Below are 21,541 nucleotides of genomic sequence, written 5' to 3'. Positions count from 1 at the left end.
AACATCTCAAAATAAATTATTATTCATTGGAAGTGGCAGAGCAGTAACAAGACATTTTGGTGCCCTGTGCTAGAAAGAGAATTGGTGCACCTTTCCCATATTCAAAATAGGGACAGTATGTGCTAAAGGAGAGTGGCCTCGTGGGGAAGGGGAGTGGCCATATAACAGCACCAATTCACATTACACTGCACAATAATGTCCGTTATTCACATAACACCAAACAGTAGTCACCCCTATTACACATTGCGCAACACAGTAGTGCCCCTTATACACATTATGCCATGGTGGAGCCCCTTATACACATTATGCCACACACTAGAACCCCTTATACACATTACGCCATACACAGTAGAGCCCCTTATACACATTATGTCTTGGCAGATCCCCTTATACACGTTACACCACAGTAGTCCCACTTATACACATTACGCTATGGTAGAGCCCCTTCTCCTCATTCTCTTTCTTCCTCATCATTATAATTCCTCCTGCTCCTCATTCATCACATCCATAAGGGTAACACTTGCTTGCAGGGTGGCACAGCATGCTCACTTGCATGAGAGTACTGCTAGGCGGATAACCAGATGAGGCCTGGTGATTATTATTTTTTTATTACAACTTTTTATTTTGTAACTGGTGAAAAAAAAAAAAAAAGGGCAATGGACAGTAAATCATGGTGGTGGAGAAGGGGTGAGGCTGGTACTGCAGTGGCAGTTGGGAGTTCTCAAAATAAAGGGGGACAGTGATATGATGGGGGTGACCAATAATGTTGTCCTTATGGGTGGCCTGACCCCTAAATTCGCCCCTGTCTAGGTTCGGACATTTTTACATTAAAATAAGGCCTTTTCCATAGTTGTCTGAAGGTGTGTAAAAACGGATTTCTCCTACTGAAACCCGCATTAACTTAACGCAGATATCGAACTGAATAACAAAAAGTTGCAGCTACTGATTTCACCCGTGGCAAATAGTTGTGCAACCTAGTTGGAGGTTAATTGAATCTGCCATTAAATATCGAACACAGCAAAAACTACAAACATGACTGTACAGATATGTTCTTTCTCATCCTACATGAACTCACCTGTTGCGTGTGTATGCAATGTGGCAGCGAATTCCCACCATCCTGCCACAATTATTTGCGGCGTGCATATGCACCATGCATTCCTATAGAACGCGGGTGTGTACACATATGCCCGCGCTCAGCCGCAGGAACACTATTCACAGCAAATGTGCCATAAATAGCTGCTGCCGGATGTAAAGATGAAGAGGGGCATATCTGTATATATGACCCAACGTTATGGCCTTTTGTCAATAACAGTACAACAGTATGCATAATTAAAATATACAGGAAACTACTGTACTTACCTACCCTGTAATGAACCAAAGCCTTCTGATCCTATGGAGTCAGTTGAGACAATGCATCAACACCTGTAGAGTTCTGTTGTCCCACAAAAAAGAAGCCCTAGAATAATGGGTGATACAGTAAAGTTAACTAAAGTGCAATTAATTAGATTAATATAGTTAGACTGCTTCAAAGAAGATAATTACACTTGCTTTTTTTTTTTTACTATTTCAGATATAATATACAGTACATGATACAAGGACAACACACAAAGACTAAGGGGGAATCCAACTGCAGGCAAGAAATGTAAACAAACCCATGGCACCAGTGGCGGAACTATGCGGCGGTGCAGCCGATGCAATGCACCAGGCCCTGCCGCAGTGAAGGGGCCCACATGCCGCCCTCCGGCGCATAGCCCCGAAAAACAAGTGGTGGTGCCATCCGGACTGTTATTAAATTGTACACTAAAATACAAATGAGTGAATGTGCATACCAGACAATAATGAATAATGAGTTAATCAAAATTGTTCTTGCTTCTATTCCCCCCCCCCCCCCCCCCCCCCCCTAATTCGGATTCCCAATCCCACATACAGGGCCTAATTCAGTAAGGAATGCAAATTCTGCTAAATAGCAGAATTTGCAATCCTTTGGATCGCATGCTTGGGGCCGCCCAACAATGGGCAAGGCCGCCCAGCATGCTGACCGGCACCTCCCCACGTTGAACAAGCAGAAATTGCGAACACATCACAATTTCTGCTTGTTAGCAGAAACTGAGGACTCGCCCGCAGGAGTCCTGCTGCCATGTTCTTGATCGCAGCGGCTACGTGTGACATCACGCAGCTGCCGTGGCCATGCCCCCGACACGCCCCCGTTTGTCCGCCTCTGCCCCACCCACGCAACGCTCCGTTTCCTCCCTGGGCCTGATTCAGTGTAACCGTTGGGTTTGCGCACCACTCGGTTGGTGGGTGGACTGCACATGCGCAGAACGGGTCCTGCGCTGTCTCTCGCAGCATGTCCATTTTGGAAGCGGATTGGGGGTGGCAACAAGGACTGTTCTACAAAATGGCAGTGTGTTGCAGATTTCATGGCCCCGGCAGAGTGAAAACACTGGCCACCCTAAGTAACTTGAGGGTTATTTAGATGGACAATGTTTTCACAGAGTGACTCGATACTGTGTCCTTGACAGTGGTACAAGTATGCGGGTACGGAGTACCCTCTGACACACACTTTGCCATTACCACAATTATAATGTGCCACAAAGCAACAAGACCATGGTGCTTGGCAGCATGACGGCTCTTCCCACTTTGTCATAGTTACTGGGAGTGCGACCGTGGCTGTATTTTCCTGTTATAATGGAGGCATTACTATATATTGCTATTAAATTGGGGCATTACTATATATTTCTATTATACTGGAGGTATCATTATATATTTCTATTATACTGGAGGCATTACTATATATTTTTAGCCTTTCCTCCAGATTCCCCCCCCCCCCCCAAAAAAAAGGGGCTGTCATGTGGCCACGCCGCTAGTGTCATGTAGCCACTCCCACTGGCAGCATGAGGCCACACACCCTTACAACACATGATCACGCCCATTTTCGGCACTCAGTACCACTTAGAAAATATTTCTACTTGTGCCACTGGTCCTTAGACATGGCATCTTATCACTGAAGTCTGCAGGAGGAGTCTATTAACACAAGACACCTCCTGCAGCATCAGCACATTGCACCCATCTCTGAATCCGGCCTCCAAAGCGGTAACACTTAACCTAATACAGGCTGAGCGGAGGTCTTGGTGAAAATAGAGTTTCCATTAAAGTGGACATCAAAAGGGAGTTTCTGTGCAGTGGTGAAGTATATTAAAATGCACCTGGCAGTGGGTCAGCTGATTGTAAGTAGTGATTGAGAGGCAGGGAGGTGAGCAGCACTGGAACTTAAAATTGGGATTCTCTTATTCAGAAACTTAAAATAACTTAAGAAATATATAGTATGGTGCTTCAAATTATTTAAAAAAACAAGCACTGAATGATCATAAATCTGGATAATAGTGTAAATGCAGTATTGCCTACATATTGCTGTCACATTACTCCAAATAAATATTACAAAAACAAGGTTGCCCCCTTGTGGATGACAAAATACTAGCACTATACGCTTATAACACGAAAACATTGGACACAAATACAACAACGTGATTATGAGTGGAAAACAAAGGAACTCCCTGTGCATGGTGCTCCTGGGGATGAGGACACTGTACTGTGTTATAATAAACCATAGAGCCCTCACTGAGACGTAAGTGATTGCCTTCAGCTGGAGTGATGTACACAATGTCCAATACATGCTCTCCTCTTGTTACGTGATATCATGTGATCTGAACACTTCAGCTGTTAATGTTAGTCAATGAGACCTTTATGGGCGATAATGAGAATAAAGACCTAATGAACAAAATGAACCATTTCTATATATTTAATTCCAATAATAATGCCTCTAGAAACATCTGAAAATGAAAAGTATAAACCAAATTATTTTGTAAACTGTATGCTGTTTGTTCCACTTTGGATATCATGCAAATGCTCAGAGATAAAGTAGACTCAAAGGGAAAAGTTACTAAAATGAAAAGTGGTGATGTTGCCCATAGCAACCAATCAGATTCTATCATTTCTCTATTACAGCCTAGAAAATTATAGAAAAATCTGATTGGTTGCTATGGGCAACATCACCACTTTTCATATTTAGAACTTTAAGAAAATTTACCCCAAAGGGCAGAATTCAATTCTTTGGGTGCCATCTAGTGGCTGCCAGTAGACAAACGGAGCTATTCAACTGAATTTCAGTTCAGGTGGGATGGCTGCCGGCGTCTGCATTTCAGCTCGCATCTCCCGGGGGTGTCGAGCTGAAATGCATGAGGAGAGACCCGTTTGGGTGCCCAAACGCCATTTTTCATGATCGCACCCAGCACTTTGGTCGGGTAACGGGAGCTTTCTATTTTTAAAAGCATTCTTACTTTTCAGCATTTTTTTCACACCTGCCTAAAATTTTTGCACAGTACTGTATATATATATATATATATATATATATATATATATATATATATATATATATACATATATATATATACACACACACACACACACACACACACACACACACACACACACAGATAAAAAGCTGCTATATAAAAGATAAGCTGAAAGCTGCTGAATAAAGGACAACACATTATTGAACTAAATAAGGCCGATACTGTATGCAGCCATTAATACATTGGCGTTTCTTTAATGGGTGTGGTGCACACGGGCCCCTGGGTCCCAGGGGGGCCCCACACCGCACCCATTTTAACACTTACCTTTCTGGAGTCCAGCGCCGGGACCTGCAATCGCGGCAGAAATTGCTGCCAAAATGGCCACCTCGCATGCGCGATAGCCAAAATGGTCTCCGGATTATGGCCGGCGCCATGTTTCCGGAGACCTGCGCATGCGCAGTAGACTCTGGCACAATGCCGGAGTCTACAGCGCCGTACAGAGGAGGGGGCCCACCCGGAGGTACACACAGGCCCCCTCCTCTGTAGAAACGCCCCTGCATTAATAACAACTATAAACTGTGCCAACGTAGTCAGCAGTGTAACAAAAGGATTTTTCCCATGCACTCTGAGGGCTGTTAGTAACAAGAACTATACACTATATAATAGAAAATGTAGAGCTCTTAGTTACATATATTTTGCAAAAAATATGATAAGCCTCCAGGCCACTTCACGGCGGCTCTATTGCTGGAGGTCCCTAATACTAAGTATAAGTCCAGTGCGTGGACCCCAAACAGTCGGCTCAGGCCCAACCAACCCAGGGCAGCACACCATTGAAATACTAAAGTGTTAATATGTGTTAATAAGAAAGAAGCAGGAGCTATGTGTAACGCTCTTATTTTGCCACTAACATTACTCTTTTGAGTATTTTACGAACACCCTTATTTTTGTATCACTTTCTAACACATAGCTCCTGCTTCTTTCTTATTAACACATATTAACACTTTAGTATTTCCCTTTTGGCATTTTGATCTACTTTGATTTCAAACTCTAGTCTCCTACTGTAGAAAGTAGTTCACCCCCCGTGAACATCGCTGGCACAGGGCAAATAGCTCAGTGTGTATGCACCAAGCTATTTTCCTGTCAGCGATGTTCACGATCATCGCCCTAACCGCCCCCCAGTGGTGCCTAAACCTAATACCCCCCCCCCCCTTTCCCACAGCTTAACTCTAACCCCCCCAGGTGGGGCATAACCCTAACCCCACCTCCCCGCAGCCTGACCCTAATGCTCCTCCTCCTTCCCCCGCAACTAACCCTAACGCCCGGGTGGCACCTTAACCTACACTCCAGCTATACTTGCGGTCGGGATCCCGGCTGTTGGGATTCGGGCCTCTGTCTCTTGACCCTGTGGGATTCCAGCTCTGGCATTCTGTCCACTCTCGGGATTTACGAGTCAGCATGCAGAGTGCTGGGATCCCGACAGCAGGGCCGTCTTTTCGTATGGGCTCAATGGGCTCTTGCCCAAGGGCCCCAGGAGTATAAGGGCACTAGGCTGATAGCTGAGGGTCCCCTCTTTCAAGGGGTACCAGATTTTTGAAAATCGGCCCTGGGGAACCGGAGATATCCGACTTGAAAGCAGTGGTCCCCATCCAAGCCTGTTAATTGCTCTTCCCAGTCAAGTACAGTATCTCGGGTTCTGTCTGACTTTGAGTTTTTCTGAGGCTATAATCCAAAAGCTGTGACTCTCCCCTTTTGGTGGACACTGGCAGCTTGTCTCTACTATGCCCAGAACCAGAGCTATCAGCCTTCCAGCAGCTGGTCCCTGCACCAGCTCCACACGCCTAATATGCAGTTTTAGATTTTCGTTGGTGAATTGCTCTGGCTCCTGAGCTCTGATTCCTAAGTCCCTAAGACCTTCTGAAAGGAGGGACTCTCTAGGTTTTTATCCCATTCAAAGCTAAGAAATATATTTTCAGAAACTTGAGATATCTGCAGTCAAGCAATCTGCCCTCCCACTGGAAAATGATAAATATTAAGCCCACTCCACTATCCACCCCTCCCCATACTTACCGATATTTTAAATCTCCTCTCCAGGAGATGACCGGAGAGGAGAAGCAGGTGGGCGGTGATGAGGGAGGATGAGGGAGGAGCCAAGCTGATTAAATCAATAGGCTCCGCCCACTCCCCAGTAAACGACTGTAATTGGATGAAATATGGTTAGGGGCGGGGCTAAAATGACGCGATTAGCATCTGATCGCGTCATTAGGCTCAGCCCCCCGCCGGGTCCGTGATTTTACTGCGTTATTCTTCCTATTCTGCCCACTTCACTAGGAAGTGGGCAGAATGTGGGAGGGGTGCCCACTCTTCCGGGGGCTGCGGGGGACTACCCGAAAACCGGGTGTCTCCCGCAGAATCCGGGAGAGTAGGTAAGTATGCCCCTCCCCTATGTATTAAACACCCCCTACCACCCTGGAAGTCATGTACCAGGGCTTCTTCATTCAGGCCAATGCCTCCTTCTACAGTTTAGCCCCATCTGTGCAGTAAAGGAGTAATTAGCAGAAATTACTGCTCCAGGTCCTACATGCTGAGCGGAAGATAGAACACCCCACGGGACATCAAAGCAGCCACTGATAGCACCCCCACCGCTGGAGGATGGGTAGGGGCCCAGTGCATTGCTGTGCCCAGGGGCCTACACTGCTGTTAAGACGGCCCTGCCCGACAGCTGGCATCTTGTCCGCATCCCGCACTATGGCTACTTGCATTTTAGTGCCCTGGTGCATCCACACGGCGGTGAATGATACAAATACAGATGACAGATGGCGGCACTCACAGGTCTTTCTGCTGTGATAGTAATTAGGTGACCGACACCTATAGCTTGTTAACGTTTCAGTTTAATTTAAAACTTTCATCAGAACTATTCCACTATAACTGCTTAGGGGCTCATTTACATTGGGATGTAAGTAAAATTTTATGACATGCCTCTAAAGCAACTTTAACACCATGCTCATAGGTGTTGTTTTCACAATCTCCCTGAAATAAACTATACATACATCATAAACGCACAGAGCATACTTACACAAACCAAACGCAGAGGACTCGAGAGGAAGAGGCTCACTGCTAGAATCCATGCGAGCGGAGCTGCTGCACCTGCTCAATAGCTCCCTCTGGCATCGGTGTTATGTATCCAGTGCAGACAGCTATGCCAATAAGAGCTCTCTGTCTGAGAAGCTGCGACCTCAGGTATCCTGCAGTCAGTGCAAAGATGAAAACAAGTCTGTCTCCACCTGTCAAATCCAAATTTAGTCTGTCAGGCGGGATTTCTGGGTACTCAGAAACCCCCCTGTGTGCACCACTAAGAAAGCTCCGAGAGGCTGTACTTACTGCAGAGTGCCTGCATGGAGCGTCCAAAGGATGCTTGCTGCAGGGTACCGTTCCAGGCTAGATAGAAGCAAGGGGCGCAAGTTAGCGATGGTGCAGTCGCTTGCACACCCCTAGAGACGGCCCTTTATACGATCACTTTAAATAGCTCATATACTAGAAGGGTAATAGTGGTCCTTGAGCAAATACCCATTTGCCCCATTATAAAAATGGTCTTGGATTAGGAGATTGTTTTGTTTTTACCATGCAAACAGGCAAAGCTGGCCTTAGCTATAGACAGGCTAAGCATTTGCCTAGGGCATCCAAGCATGTCTAGAGGCATCCAAGCCTGTCTCTGCAGTATCTCATGCTGGGAGGGACAGTCTGCAAACTATCTGTTGCTTTCTAAATGTATTCAATCAGTACTTGTATACACTGCTGTTTACATATATCAAATAGAATGCACACAGTGCCTTAAACTCCCTCTGACATGCTTGAATGCCCCTGACTTGTGAGACCTCAGACAGACAGCAGAAGCACCGGTAACTGCAATTCCTGGACCTGTGACATTTTCACTGACTATATAAGGTTATTACTGGATGGCTCCTTATGATACCACATGTCTATTTTGGGAGACTGCTCCACATAAATCTGACATCACCTATACTGCTTGTGGTCATGGGGTTGGGGGACCTTGCCATCCTGTGTGTATCCCTTATTCCTGTGCAAACCACAAGTGTCTGCAGTGACATAACATGGACAGTGTTCTCCCCATACTTTATTTCTCAGTCAGTCCATGCCGTAAAATTTTCCTGCCATCCAGCACTGTAACGTGGTCAGTAAGTTGCGTTGTGCTATTTCTATATGAAACATCAGTGCAGCGTGACTTTCGGACACATCGCTCCTGCAGTATAAAATAAAGGGCATGCAGTTGCCGGGAGTAGCAGTCACCAGCAAACACACTGAACAGTGAAGAGAATGGACAGTTGCTACATGTTTGATACTGGTCTTTTTGTATAACCAGCAAGTGTGGCAGTATCTGGTCATTGCTGCTATCTGTGTCCTACCAGCAAGCGAAAATAAAGGGTGAGGCTTGCAAAGGAGGGCATACCCCGTGATGTCACATCTTTTGTATGGGTGCCCCTTTAACGGGTGCAAGCACACACCCACCCATCCTGCCACCCCCATCTCACAAACGCAGTCACGGATCCAGGGAGCTGTATGGGCGCGCACACTGACTGCAAGCACGCCAGCAAGCAAAAGTAAGTTTTATATAAAAAGCTACTAGCATTACTAATGTGGGGCATAAGTGTCAGGTGCATTACTGTGTGGCATCATGTGTATTATGGGCATTACTAATGTGGTTCATATGTGTAAGGTGCATTACTGTGTGGAATTTTGTGTATTATGGGCATTACTAATGTGGGGCATATGTGTCAGGTGCATTACTGTGTGGCATCATGTGTATTATGGGCATTGCTAATGTGGGGCATATGTGTCAGGTGCATGACTGTGTGGAATTATGTGCATTATGGGCATTACTAATGTGGGCATCTGTGTCAGGTGCATTACTGTGTGGCATCATGTGTATTATGGGCATTACTAATGTGGGGCATGTGTGTCAGGTGCATTACTGTGTGGAATCATGTGTATTATGGGCATTACTGTGTGGCCTTATGCAGGGTCAAACTGGCCCACAGGGTAAACCCCCGGTGGGCCCCACTGCCAGAGTGTTGCTGGGTTAGATGCAGAACTAGCGGCGGTGCAAGGGGGCACCAGACAAAATGTTGCCTAAGTCACCAAATTGGCTAGGGACGGCTATGCAAACAGGGTAGATGCACTACTGCTCCTCTTTTATTATGAGGAGTAAAAGCACTGACACAATAAACCAGGATAAAGGTTTGCAGTTTTATGTGCAGGAAAAGCAGTTTCACTCCAGACTGCTTGATTTACAGGTTCTAATCAGGAGATAAAACTCCAGTCATAAAAACATATAAAGCTGCATTATTGTTACCTTTTCTGTTTTCAATTCCTACATTCCCATGGTTCATTAGTAACATGATCCAACAGGAAATATTGTAAGTGATATTGTAAAGAGTAGCAGGTGTAAGGCTGGGACAGCAAGAACGTATATAGGCAGTATATCAAATGACATAATAGAGGCGATAAAGGTGTTGTTTAGTCAGCATTATACAGCTTGAAAATAAAAGAATGGTGCAGGGCAACTTATAGCAGAAGTGAAAATTTCAATGGAGACATATGGTATATTGTTTGTAAATTGAGTTCCTTATTCCGTGAATTTTACAGTCACAGGTGCAGCTATACATTTTCTGATGTTCCCTACAATAAAGATCTCCTCTTTTCACATGAATTACACAACTCAGTTCATGAACAGTTTTACCACAGGTGCTAGAGTTTTGTCCTGCAGTGCGATCTCCGAAACACCAGATTTCTAGTCTCTTTGGTTGCTCTTCGGAAAGACCATGTTTTGCAGATCTTCAGACATATCTCATCCAAACTTGTCTACGCTCCTGAAACCTGTGGGACATTCCCAATTCTTCGGGTAGTCCCCCACACCCCAGGAAGAGTGCGCACCCCTCACGCTTCCCACCCACTTCTTAGCGAAGTGGGCAGAATGAGGAGACAAATACCATGAATCCGCGGTCTGTCAGGAGGAGGCAGGGCCTAACAGGGGCGTAAATACGGTAGACAATGGAAAGTGGTCTGTCTCCAGGCACCAGCCCTGAAGTGGGCACCCAGACTTTATCCATTGCTCTTGCTTCTGCTAAATGTGCCAGAGAGCAGGCCAAAAGACCAAGTGACAGCCACGGGATGCTGGGCAGTGAGAGCAACACTGCAAAGTGTGAGCAGTGAGGTGCTGCCATAGAGACAAGTACTGGATGAGCGAGTGTTGAGACACCGTAGCCAGAGACCGAACACTGCCAGGCCTAAGGTGAGGCACGGACGCCAAGCCATCTTGGGACTGAAGGGAGCCATTAAGGACTGGCTGAACAGGGTCTGAGTGAGTACAAAAGTATGTAAACAACAAGAGCCCCGGGCAAGTTGATAACCAGGTTAAGAGACCCCTATCCATATCTGTGAAAGTAAAAGGGCGCAGAAAGCATAACGCCACATTGCTGAAGTTCGACACTGCAATGCCATAATTCCGCCAGCTAAGCACTGCAAGGAGTTTATTGAGGCAACCCTTTCCTCTACCACATTGAAATTATGAGATTCAGTGAAACCGAGTTGTGGTATCAGCGCAAGTACAGACATTTATTTTAAGAGACTGGGGGTAAATTTACTAAGGTGGGAGGTTTTTTTTTTTTAGAACTGGTGATGTTGCCCATAGCAACCAATCAGATTCTACTTAACATTTGTCTAGCTGCTTCTAGAAGATAATAGATAGAATCTGATTGGTTGCTATGGGCAACATGACCAGTTCTAAAAAAACTCCCACCTTAGTAAATTTACCCCTGAGTTTGTGACAAGTTTGTACATAACCCTGTAAGCTGCATTGGAAACATCCTCATTGCTAAGTGAGTTATGCTTGGTTGAAATACACTATTATCCCTTTGCTAGATATATTCTCATTGCATAAAACTGAATAATTGACTATCATCCAGGATTTTCCCTTGCATTTATGTACAAATTCCCCCACTGACATACAGTAGCACAGTAGACTTATACCCGAGCTCCAACGTTAATTGCATGTGGAGATTGAAATAACTTTGCTAGGGAAAGCTAGAAAGTCAGTGTTGATTATTGCTAATTGTATTTTATCACTCTCCTAATCACCACATTATGTGATTCCAATTCTTTCATGCCAGTATTTGTGATTCTAATTAATATGTTCATCTATGATTCCAATTATATTCTGCCATTCTTTTGTGATTCCAATAAATGGTCTTTTGCATATTGAAAGCTCCTTTGTGGTATAGCCAATTGTCTTCTCTTTGTTCATCTTTTACACCCAAATTCTTCTTTTTTGTGATTATCTAAATGTAATGATAATTAATCATCATCTTCAATCCAGAGTTCATTGCAGCTGAATAAAAGACTGTTGGAATTGCTTACTTACTCCTGTTTTGTATCAATCTATCCTACCTCTCTGAACACGGTACTGCAGGACAAGGTACAGGGAGCAACATTTCAGGGGAAAGGTCCATCACATAGCCACTCAACACCTATGATACCTCTCTCAACCACTTAGACATACCTGCCAACTCCGGCGTGTTAAAAATCTATGTGCTTCACAAACAGAGATGCATGGTGGGTAATCACTGGCTGCTTTTGCATGTAGCTTATAAACATACATGTGGGACAGCTTTATTTTTACACTGCAAATTAGAGTGCAATTTAGAGTTCAGATAGGACAAGCCACCTCCCAACTCTAAATCTCTCTGGGTTCAGTATGAAAACCCGACGGCCGGGATCCCGGCTGTCAGTATGCTGGCAGCGGGGCTGTGCTCGCCACGCTGCTGGCACAGTGGCTCGCTGCGCTCACCACAAGTTATATTCTCCCTCTATGGGTGTTGCGGACACCCATAGAGGGAGAACAGCCTGTGGCGCCTGTATTTCGGCAGTGGCATTTCACCGCTAATCGGGATCCCGGCATCAGCACTGTGACCTCCGGGATCCTGACTAGCGGTATTGTAACCGCTTACCATCTCTCCGTATAGTTACATAGTTTTTAACCAAGGTGCAAAGTTACTTGTGTTTATTGCTTTGCACCCCACCCTGACTCAGCCAGGCTGTGACCAACATCTTACTATTGGGTAAATTTATTACCCGTCGTTATGGGTGAGAAGCGGTATCAGTGCTGCGCTATACCACTTCTCCCCCATGTATGAAGGCAGCGGTGTCTGCAGGGTGAAAGAGGTGCTATGCGCCCCTGTCCTTATCGGTGCTGCTATCTAAAAGACAGTAGGCTGATAAACGTGGGCAACGATGCTGAACATTCCGTCAATTTTGACAGCTGCAGGTGGCGATGCCCACAGAACACAGCAGGGACAGAGCTGTACCTGGCTGTTACGGGTGCCGACTCCGGCTTGCGCAGGGGATCTCGCGTGAGCAGCGAGATCACGCACAGGTGCACTGGAGCCGGCCGGGACAGGGTGACACAGCACTGTGTGCTAGGGGGACATCGCCAGAGTGGGGAGCTTTTGCCCCCCTGCTTCAGCAGACAAGATGTTAGTACATCTTGTCGATGTCCTTTCCTGCTTCGCCTCGGTAATGAGGCAAAGCAGGAAGTGTTATAGCTGCATGATGCGTGCCACTGTAATACATTTACCCATAAGCACTGAGTAATTAATCACCTGAATGATCTGCTTTGGAAGATTAAAGAACCAGTTACAATTGTACTATTTAGAATAATCATGTATAATAAATTGAAATTATGTTAACAATACAGAAAAAAAAAAAAAAAAAAAAAAAGTGTGGGGTCCTCTCCCTCAAGCATAACCAGCCACAGGCTCTTTAAGCCAAACCTGGTTCAAACAATACATGGGACAAAATAAGTAGGAGTCCCCTTGTATTTAATGAACCAGGCCCGGGCTTTCGGGTCTGACCCTGGTTCTAAAAATACAGGGAAAAATTGCATAGACGTCCCCCATATTTTTAGAACCAGCGGGCTCTACTATTAGGGTGGTAATGCCACAGCCAGGGGACACACTTCACAGGGTACCCCAACAAAAGCATCAATACCCCATCTAGTGAGCCTAGGCCATGGATTCCTAGGGAAGTGGGGACCCCCTCCCCAGTCTACCCAGGCGGGGCTATCTCCTGCACCCCTGGGCGGTTGATATCTTTCAGTTAAAGATAAAGGGATCTATTTATGTAGCAGTGAAAAGCCCTGTTTTGCATTAAACAGGGTTTTTCTCTGCCTAGTGCAATTCACAGAGCGGGTTACCGTGGAGAAGTCTCTAACTTCTCCAGCGGTACCCCTGCTCTGTGCCTGAATCGCATCACCATACCTTTGTATGGTGAGTGCAATTCATGAAGGTGCGGAAAGCTCTGCTTTCAGCTTCTTCAGAGGGTCCAGGTTTGCCATCTCAGGATGGCGTAACCTGAACTGCGGTGCGGAGACGGCACGGAAGCTCAATGCTTCCCTGCTCGGCACCCGGCACTGGCTCCGCCCCCGACCTCCCAGCAGCCACTCCGGCCTGCCGGGAGGTCACCAAGCTGCGCATGCGCAAAGGGACCCACCGTCGGACTCCGCATCGCAGGTAGGGACCGCTGGAGATGACCTCACAGCAGGAGCCCCAGACACCGCAGCGCATCGTCGGAAGGGTGAGTATACATGAATTGCTACTTATTAAAGCTATACATTGCATCGAAGCGATGCGATGTATAGTGATAAGTAGCAATTCTGCTTCCGTTTTCTTAGTGAATAGACCCCATAGAAATACTTAGGCAGATGTATTAACCTGGGGAAGGGATAAAGAAGTGATAAACCAGTGATAACGCATCAGCCAATCATTATAGATTTGAAAAATGACAGTTAGGAGTTGATTGGCTGGTGCATTATCACCTTGCACGTATCACTGCTTTATCCCTTCTCCAGGCCTAATACATCTGCCTTATTGTCTTTTACTTTATCAATCAAATTTTGGCAAAATCGTTATGCGAACAGTAAGTGGAAATGCTAAAGTATCAAAATATCAAATTAGAATGAATCACAATGTTTTGGTGTATGAGCTATAATGCTAGCAAATCTTTTGTCCATTAGGGTGGACATTGGTTTTAAATGACCAAACCATATTTTTGGGGGGTTACTCAGGGCCTCATTTAGTCTACTCTACCAGTGTCATCACTGGAATACACCGGAGACATGCAACATGTCATAAGGGTTTAAGGACACGCTGGTACCTATAGTCCCTCTATTATTATTACTACTACCAGTTATTTATATAGCGCATACATATTCTGCAGCACTTTCCAGAGAATATTTGGCCATTCACATCAGTCCCTGCCCTAGTGGAGCTTACAATCTATTTTCCCTAGCACATGTACACACACTCACACTCTGGTTAATTTTGTTGGGATCCAGTCAACCTACCAGTATATCTTTGGATTGTGGGAGGAAACCCTCTGTATAAGACATATTAAATAGACCAATGTGTTCCTATGGGATGCGCTCAATTTGCCGACTGTCGTGATCCCGACAGTCAGGATACCGACACGTGAATCCCAACAGTCAACAATGCCGCCAGCCGGAATCCCAGCAGAACAGGTCTATTCCCACTCGTGGGTGTTCACAACACCAACAGACAGGAGCGGTCCTTGGTGCGGGCAAGCAGTGCCTGCGCCCGGGGTGTCATGACGTCTCTCCCATAGAGAAGAGCCGGCGGCCAGACGGAGCAGCAGCAGCAGCGGTCGGGAGCAGGGCAGTGGTAAGTATTATTTTTTTTTATGTTAGTGTGTGTTTGACTGGGGGCACAGCAACAAGAGGCATAGCAGCAGGGGGCACATCAACAGGGGGCACAACTATTGGGGGCACAGCAGCAGTGGGCACAACTATTGGGGGCACAGCAGCAGGGGGCACAGCAGCAGAGGGCACAACAGGGAGCACAGCAGCAGAGGGCACAACTATTGGGGGCAAAGCAACAGGGGGCACAACTACTGGGGCAAAGCAACAGGGGGCACAGCAACAGAGGGCACAACTACTGGGGGCATAGCAACAGGGGGCACAACTACTGGGGGCAAATCTACTGGGGGGCACAACTACTTGGGGCATATCTGTGGCCACACCCATCACCTATGAAGCCACACCCCTATTTTTGGCGCACACTATTTTTTTGCTGCAGGGGGGGGCGCCAGTGGAAACTTTTGCACTGGGCGCCACAAAGTGTAGAACCGGCCCTGCCAACAGAGTGGGAGTAGATCCTGTTGGAGAGTGCAGCGAGCCCGCAAGGAGACTCTTAGTGCTCTCCCTGCTGCCGGCATTCTGGCAGGCGGGATGCCGGGAGATGGACAACCGGCTTCCCACCCGCTGGTAAATCATACTGAGTCCGTTCCTATGTGTACAGGGCTCAGTTCTTCTGGGACTCTCCAAGGGTGGCTCCAATGCTCCAAAGACTTTGATTGTGAAATTGTGTCCACATCCAGAAAAACAAACAAAAAAACTTTCAGTTCAGACAGGCTGGCCTTACCATGATTGCTGCCCATCACACATGTTTAGATGAAGCATGTTATGACATGTATAAAAGCAGATTCATCAACCTAATCTGACGAACTCACTGATGCCTAATGCTGAGCATACATTATACAATTATCTGGCCGATCCTCTCTATATTGGTGGTTCACCCAGGGCCGGTGCTAGAGTGTTTGGCGCCCCCCTGCAAATTATAAATTTGCGCCCTCCCATCTGTAAAAAAGGGACAGGACGTGACGCAAAAAGGGATGTGGTCACACAAGAAAGGAGCGTGGCCAACAATTCAAATTACACCACACAGTATTACAATCTTATTCACTTTACCACAAACATAGTGCCCCTGATTCATATTACACCCTCTAATAGTGCCCCTTATTCATGTTACGTCACACAATTGTGCCCCTTATACACATTACACCACACAGTACTTATACACAATGCCCACAGTAGTGCCCCTTAGAGGTGTAGATAGGTGCCATTATGCCCGGAGTAAGGGTATGTTTCAGCGCCCCTTCTCTATGTTGAATTGGAGGTATGTTACATTTGAAAAGAAAAATATATTTTTAAATTGGTGACAGGGCCTGTTCTAGACCTTGAGAAGCTCAGAGTAAAAGTTTCCTTTGGCGTTACCTGTGCTCGAGTCAGGGACAGTCAGCGCGCACCAAAAACATAGGGTTGTGGACACAGAACAGTAAAAATTCACATTTGACATTACACAGTAGTGTCCGTTAGTCACATTACACTGCTCCGTAGTGTCCGTCAGTCACATTACACCGCACCGTAGTGTCCGTCAGTCACATTACACCGCACAGTAGTGTCCGTTAATCAGAGTACACCGCACAGTAGTGCCGGTTAGTCACATTACACTGTACAGTAGTGTCCGTCAATTACATTACACCGCACAGCAGTGTCCGTCATTCACATTACACCGCATAGTAGTGCCGGTTAGTCACATTACACCGCACAGTAAAAGCTGCTTATACACGTTATTCCAGGTATAGCCCAACCACGTCATACCTACCACCCTGCTACTGTAAATGTAGTACCTTCTGCTTCATTAATTTTAAGGCATGACTCTGATTGATGCTCTGCCTTGGACTCCACGCTCGGGCGCTAATCCTCCTCTACCCTCCTGGAGGCTCCGTTACTCCAGCAGCAGCAGCTCTGGAGGATGTCGGCAGTTTCGGCGAGAGGGGAGGGGGCAGGTACAAATTACGCAGGCCTGGGACTGATGAAGGGGCTCAGCGGGGGCCCTGGTCCACTGCACTCTTCCCTCCCTTCTTACTGGGCAGCAGCAACAGCATAAGTTCTCATCATGGCAGAATGTGCTGTGCTGCAGTGCCAGAGAGGCTGCTGCTGCGGAGCCTCTGCCTGTTCCTGTATGGGTAGGTGGAGAGTGATCACACTCCTCACTCGAATTGCCACAGGCTGAGGGGCTCCTCAACGCCCCCCCTACCCCGCTGGGCTCTGCAAAGTTTTAAAAAAAACCCAAAAGAGGGCGTGGCCACGCCTCCCGCGATTAGGCCACACCCCTAAAAGTCTACCCACCCTGCAAAACGCTCGGAATTTGTCAGCAGCGCTGTGAGGAGGAGCCTGGAGGTGGGAGGAGTATGGGGGAGGAAGCTAGAGGGACCTTGCACTGAGAGCCGCGCAACACGCTGTCAGCGCCGTTACCAGTCTTCCACTTTGACAGACGCAACGGAGCTGGCAGCAGCAGGGACAAGGGTATGCAGAGCAGGGAGAGCTCAGCGCCTCTTCAGCTGAGCGCCTCCCTGCACTGCATACCCTTGCTGAGCGGGTAGCGCCGGCTCTGGGTTCACCCATATAATTGTACAGTGTATGCAGCGACCAATCTGAAAATATTGATCAGTCGGACATGTTGGATCATCCAGCTGCGTCCGACCATCATTTCTCCTGTTCCTTCACACTGAAAGAACAGGGAATGTCTCCTCCCCATGGAGGAATGCAGATATCTTGTAGCCATACACTATGAGATATCTCACAGTGGGTCAGATGTACTAAAGGTCTGTACACATGGAGCGAGTTACCTTGAACTGGCAGTAGGAGATTTTGACTAACTTTACCAGCGATTTTGGCAAACTCATTTAAATAGGGGATGCCTTTACTTTTCCAGCGACATAGTGAAAATTGACTTGCCTGCACAGTCTATATTTCATAGCGATAGTGACCTGGCGGGGACGCGTATCACTATTGCTCGCTGTGTACACACAGAGTGATATGCACTAACTTTCTTAGCGATTTTTACTATACAGTCAACATCGCTGAGCCATATCGCTCCATGTGTACCCACCTTAAGCCTTGGAGAGTGATAAAGAGAGAAATAAAGTACCAATGTATATAATTAAATATAGGTGGAATACAAATGTTGCAAATTATTGTGCATTTTGCACCTGCAGTCGTTCACTTTGTAAGCTTTGTACAAACCTTGTAAAAGGTGCACAGGAAAAAATGTTTTATATACACCTACAATACGTAAAAAAATAAAAAAATAAAAAATATATCCAATTTATACACTGTAAGAACTTATTATTTGTTGCAAAAGATGTCTTAATTATTTATATTGATTTATTTGGAGTGTGTTCACAATAAACATAATCATAACTCCTGTGTACCCTTTTCCTTTCCTGGGGCAGCTGTTCTTATTTTTTCTCTCTAGACGTCGACAAATTGACAATAGGTCACAGAACTTTTTAAATGCACAAACAGAATGGATTAGTGCGCCTGGTCAGGGGGTGCTATAAACCTGGCATTTCTGAAATATGAACCTATTTATGTCCCTGAGCTCACTTCTTGCTATACAGACTAGTACTGTATTTAAAGGACCTAACAGGAAATAAATGACAAAACCAATTACCTTCCTTTTTTTTTTTTTAAATAACAATATGTGGATTAAAGTAACAATTGACAGCGTAAACACATGTTGATTTATTAAGGATTAAAGGGACAATTCAATGCTGTCCAGTAGAGTAAAATCTACCTAATGCACATACAGTACGATATTATGCTACACGTTACTTTATAAAGGTTGTATTCTTGCACAACATGCAAAAACTCAGTATTGTAACGATCATAAATAAAACAATAAACCAAGTAATGCTGAGAAAACAATGAAATGCCTGAGAGTCTTCAGCAGGAGTTTTATACAGGAGGTTTATGTTATTATGCAGGAACCTCATTCAGCAGTATGAAAAAAAAATCATAAAATATGTCACAATACAAATCCCCTTATCTACTGTATGTCTCACTAGAGGGCACTGCAATCAGACAACAGAGAACAACCAGAGAATACTACTGCTCTGTGGGGGGATTTAACCCTACAACTCATGTCAGAGAAAATGCATGTGTTTACAATCATCATATAATACAGCATTCTGTACCTACCAGAAATGCAATTTATTTAGGATACTTCATCACAAGTTCCTGCTATACCTGCAGTACAACTGTCTCATTTACTAACGTTGCATTTAGGGCACAGGACGTGCACAGAACCAAACCACATCAGCAACCAATTGGTGCAAATTAGACAATGAAAGGGTTTGCCAACCTTGGTCCTCCATGCACATAACAGTCCAGGTTTTTAAGATAACCACACTTGAGCACAGGTGAGTTATTTACTGCCTCAGTTATTGTGATTTCGCCATCTGTGCTCACGCATGAATATTCTTAAAACCAGGATTATCTGTCTGCCTTGTCAAGCGAGGTTGGATAACACGGGTAACAATTGTTTTGGTTTATCTAAAATTGTACACTGAAGGGCAATATTGGTAAATAACAATAGCGCTACAATCAGACATGATTCCACAACAAAACCCCATGCATTAGACTGTCAAAACAATACAGGCACTTCCTGCACAACAGCCACATGTATTTCTTTTCTTGTATTTGACATAGATGATAAACATTTATGTTTAATATGACGTCCCCCGTCCCCCCCAAGCCCTGCCCACATCGCTCACCTGTCGGATGATAACAGTCCCAGCAGATGATACCGACACCCAGCTGCTTCGAATTCTGACGGTCCCCACATAGAGAGCGACAGCCAATCAGCATGCGCCTCCTGTGAGTCCTGCCCAATGGGGAAACAGTAAGGACGGAGTTTGTTGATCATGAGAACGAAGAGGTTTCCTAAGCGCTCTACGGTGTCCATGGAGACGGGATGAGGATCGCTTTGTCTGCCAATGGGACATAATTTACGTGGTGGGGAAATATCGATCCTGCCCTGCTTTATATACCTCCATTGTCTTGAGGGCACTTTTAATTTTCAACAATGTAATATTAGACACATTTTTTTTATTCTATTTTTTAGAAACAACGGTGAAAGCAATAATTTACTAACTGATTTTACGGTATTTTGCTCTCCTGTTAGTAATTTAAGATGAATAAGCAAATGAGAAAGACAGGCTAGCTGTGATTGCTGTATGCTGCAATGGTTTGCGTGCACCTCTTGCTACAGGAGGAGTGTGATGAACAACAGTTACCTATTGGTAGGAAGATTGTATGGCTGCCTCTTCCTGAGCGCTAGGGACATGACTGTGAGTTGAAACCCAAAATAGTATCCACATGGTTGGGCACAGGTGATTTAATTAGTACCTCAGTCATTCTGATTTAAGCATCTGTGCTCAGCCATGGATATCCTTAAAACTTGGACCGTTGGGGTGCGTGTAGGGAACACTGACACTAGGGTTATTTTATTTATTTATTATTGTCAGAAACCAATTAACCTATAAATGTTTTGGAGTATGGGAGAAACTGAAGTACCTGAAGTAAATTCATGCAAGAACATACAAACACCACACATTGTAGTGGTCAGGAATCAAGATCACAACCTGTGAGGCAGTAATGCTAACCATTATACCAGTGGTTCCCAAACACGGTCAAGGCACCCCGACAGTCCAGGTTTTATTGATATCCCTGCTTGTGCATATCCCTGCTTCCCAGTACTTCTCTAACATGAATGCATACTGTGCACTTCACTACACCCTCCTCTGTCTCCCAAGTGGAGTTCCCACGGGTTGGGGCTGGGAGACTGGCACTGGGGATCCCGGCAGTCAGCATACCGACCCCGGGATCCCATCAGCAGAATGTCGGCGGGGGTCACGAGCGCAACAAAGCCCCTTGCAGACTCACTGCACTCGCCACAGGATCCATTCCCACTCTTTGGATGTTGTGGACACCAGCGAGTGGAAATAGTGCCTGTGGGTTGGAATTTTGTGTGCCGGCATTGTGATTGGTCGGGATCCCGGCGTCGGCATGGTAACCTCCCCGGGATCCCGAGCGCTGGTCACATGACCAGATCCCTTTCCTACAGAGGAGCATCTATCTATCTATTGCACAGGTTCTCAAACTCGGTCCTCAGGACCCCACACAGTGCATGTTTTGCAGGTCTCCTCACAGAATCGCAAGTGAAATAATTAACTCCACCTGCGGACCTTTTAAAATGTGTCAGTGAGTAATGAATACACCTGTGCACCTGCTGGGTTACCTGCAAAACATGCACTGTGTGGGGTCCTGAGGACCGAGTTTGAGAACCACTGATCTATTGTAACAGAGTCAGGGGAACAGGTACCATCTCCTGGGGTAGATGGCAGGATGCAGCAGCTGAGAGACCACACCAGTTCGTTGGTTTAATGGATTTGGCCTCAACCAATTTTACTGGCAG

At 45.9% G+C, this 21,541-nt stretch overlaps 1 protein-coding gene across 6 annotated transcripts in view; it reads right to left on the bottom strand.

The window, feature by feature from the left end:
• Positions 1-20,418, bottom strand: part of RASSF4 (Ras association domain family member 4) — a 467,259-nt gene extending 446,841 nt beyond the window's left edge. For 3 of the 6 annotated variants that reach the window (XM_063958615.1, XM_063958612.1, XM_063958620.1), the window contains exons 1-3: positions 20,361-20,418; positions 19,839-19,948; positions 1,360-1,456 (exon numbers count right to left, since the gene is read on the bottom strand). The gene's annotated coding sequence lies outside the window, so the exon portion shown is untranslated. Of the gene's footprint in view, positions 1-1,359; positions 1,457-19,263; positions 19,436-19,838; positions 19,949-20,360 lie in introns of those variants that run through there. The other 3 variants (XM_063958617.1, XM_063958614.1, XM_063958613.1) reach the window with 2 other exon arrangements.
• Between the last annotated feature and the right edge of the window lie 1,123 nt (positions 20,419-21,541).

Source organism: Pseudophryne corroboree, chromosome 3 (genome assembly GCF_028390025.1).
Source record: "Pseudophryne corroboree isolate aPseCor3 chromosome 3, aPseCor3.hap2, whole genome shotgun sequence".
NCBI lineage: Eukaryota > Metazoa > Chordata > Amphibia > Anura > Myobatrachidae > Pseudophryne > Pseudophryne corroboree.
This window is presented reverse-complemented; position numbering and strand designations above follow the sequence as displayed.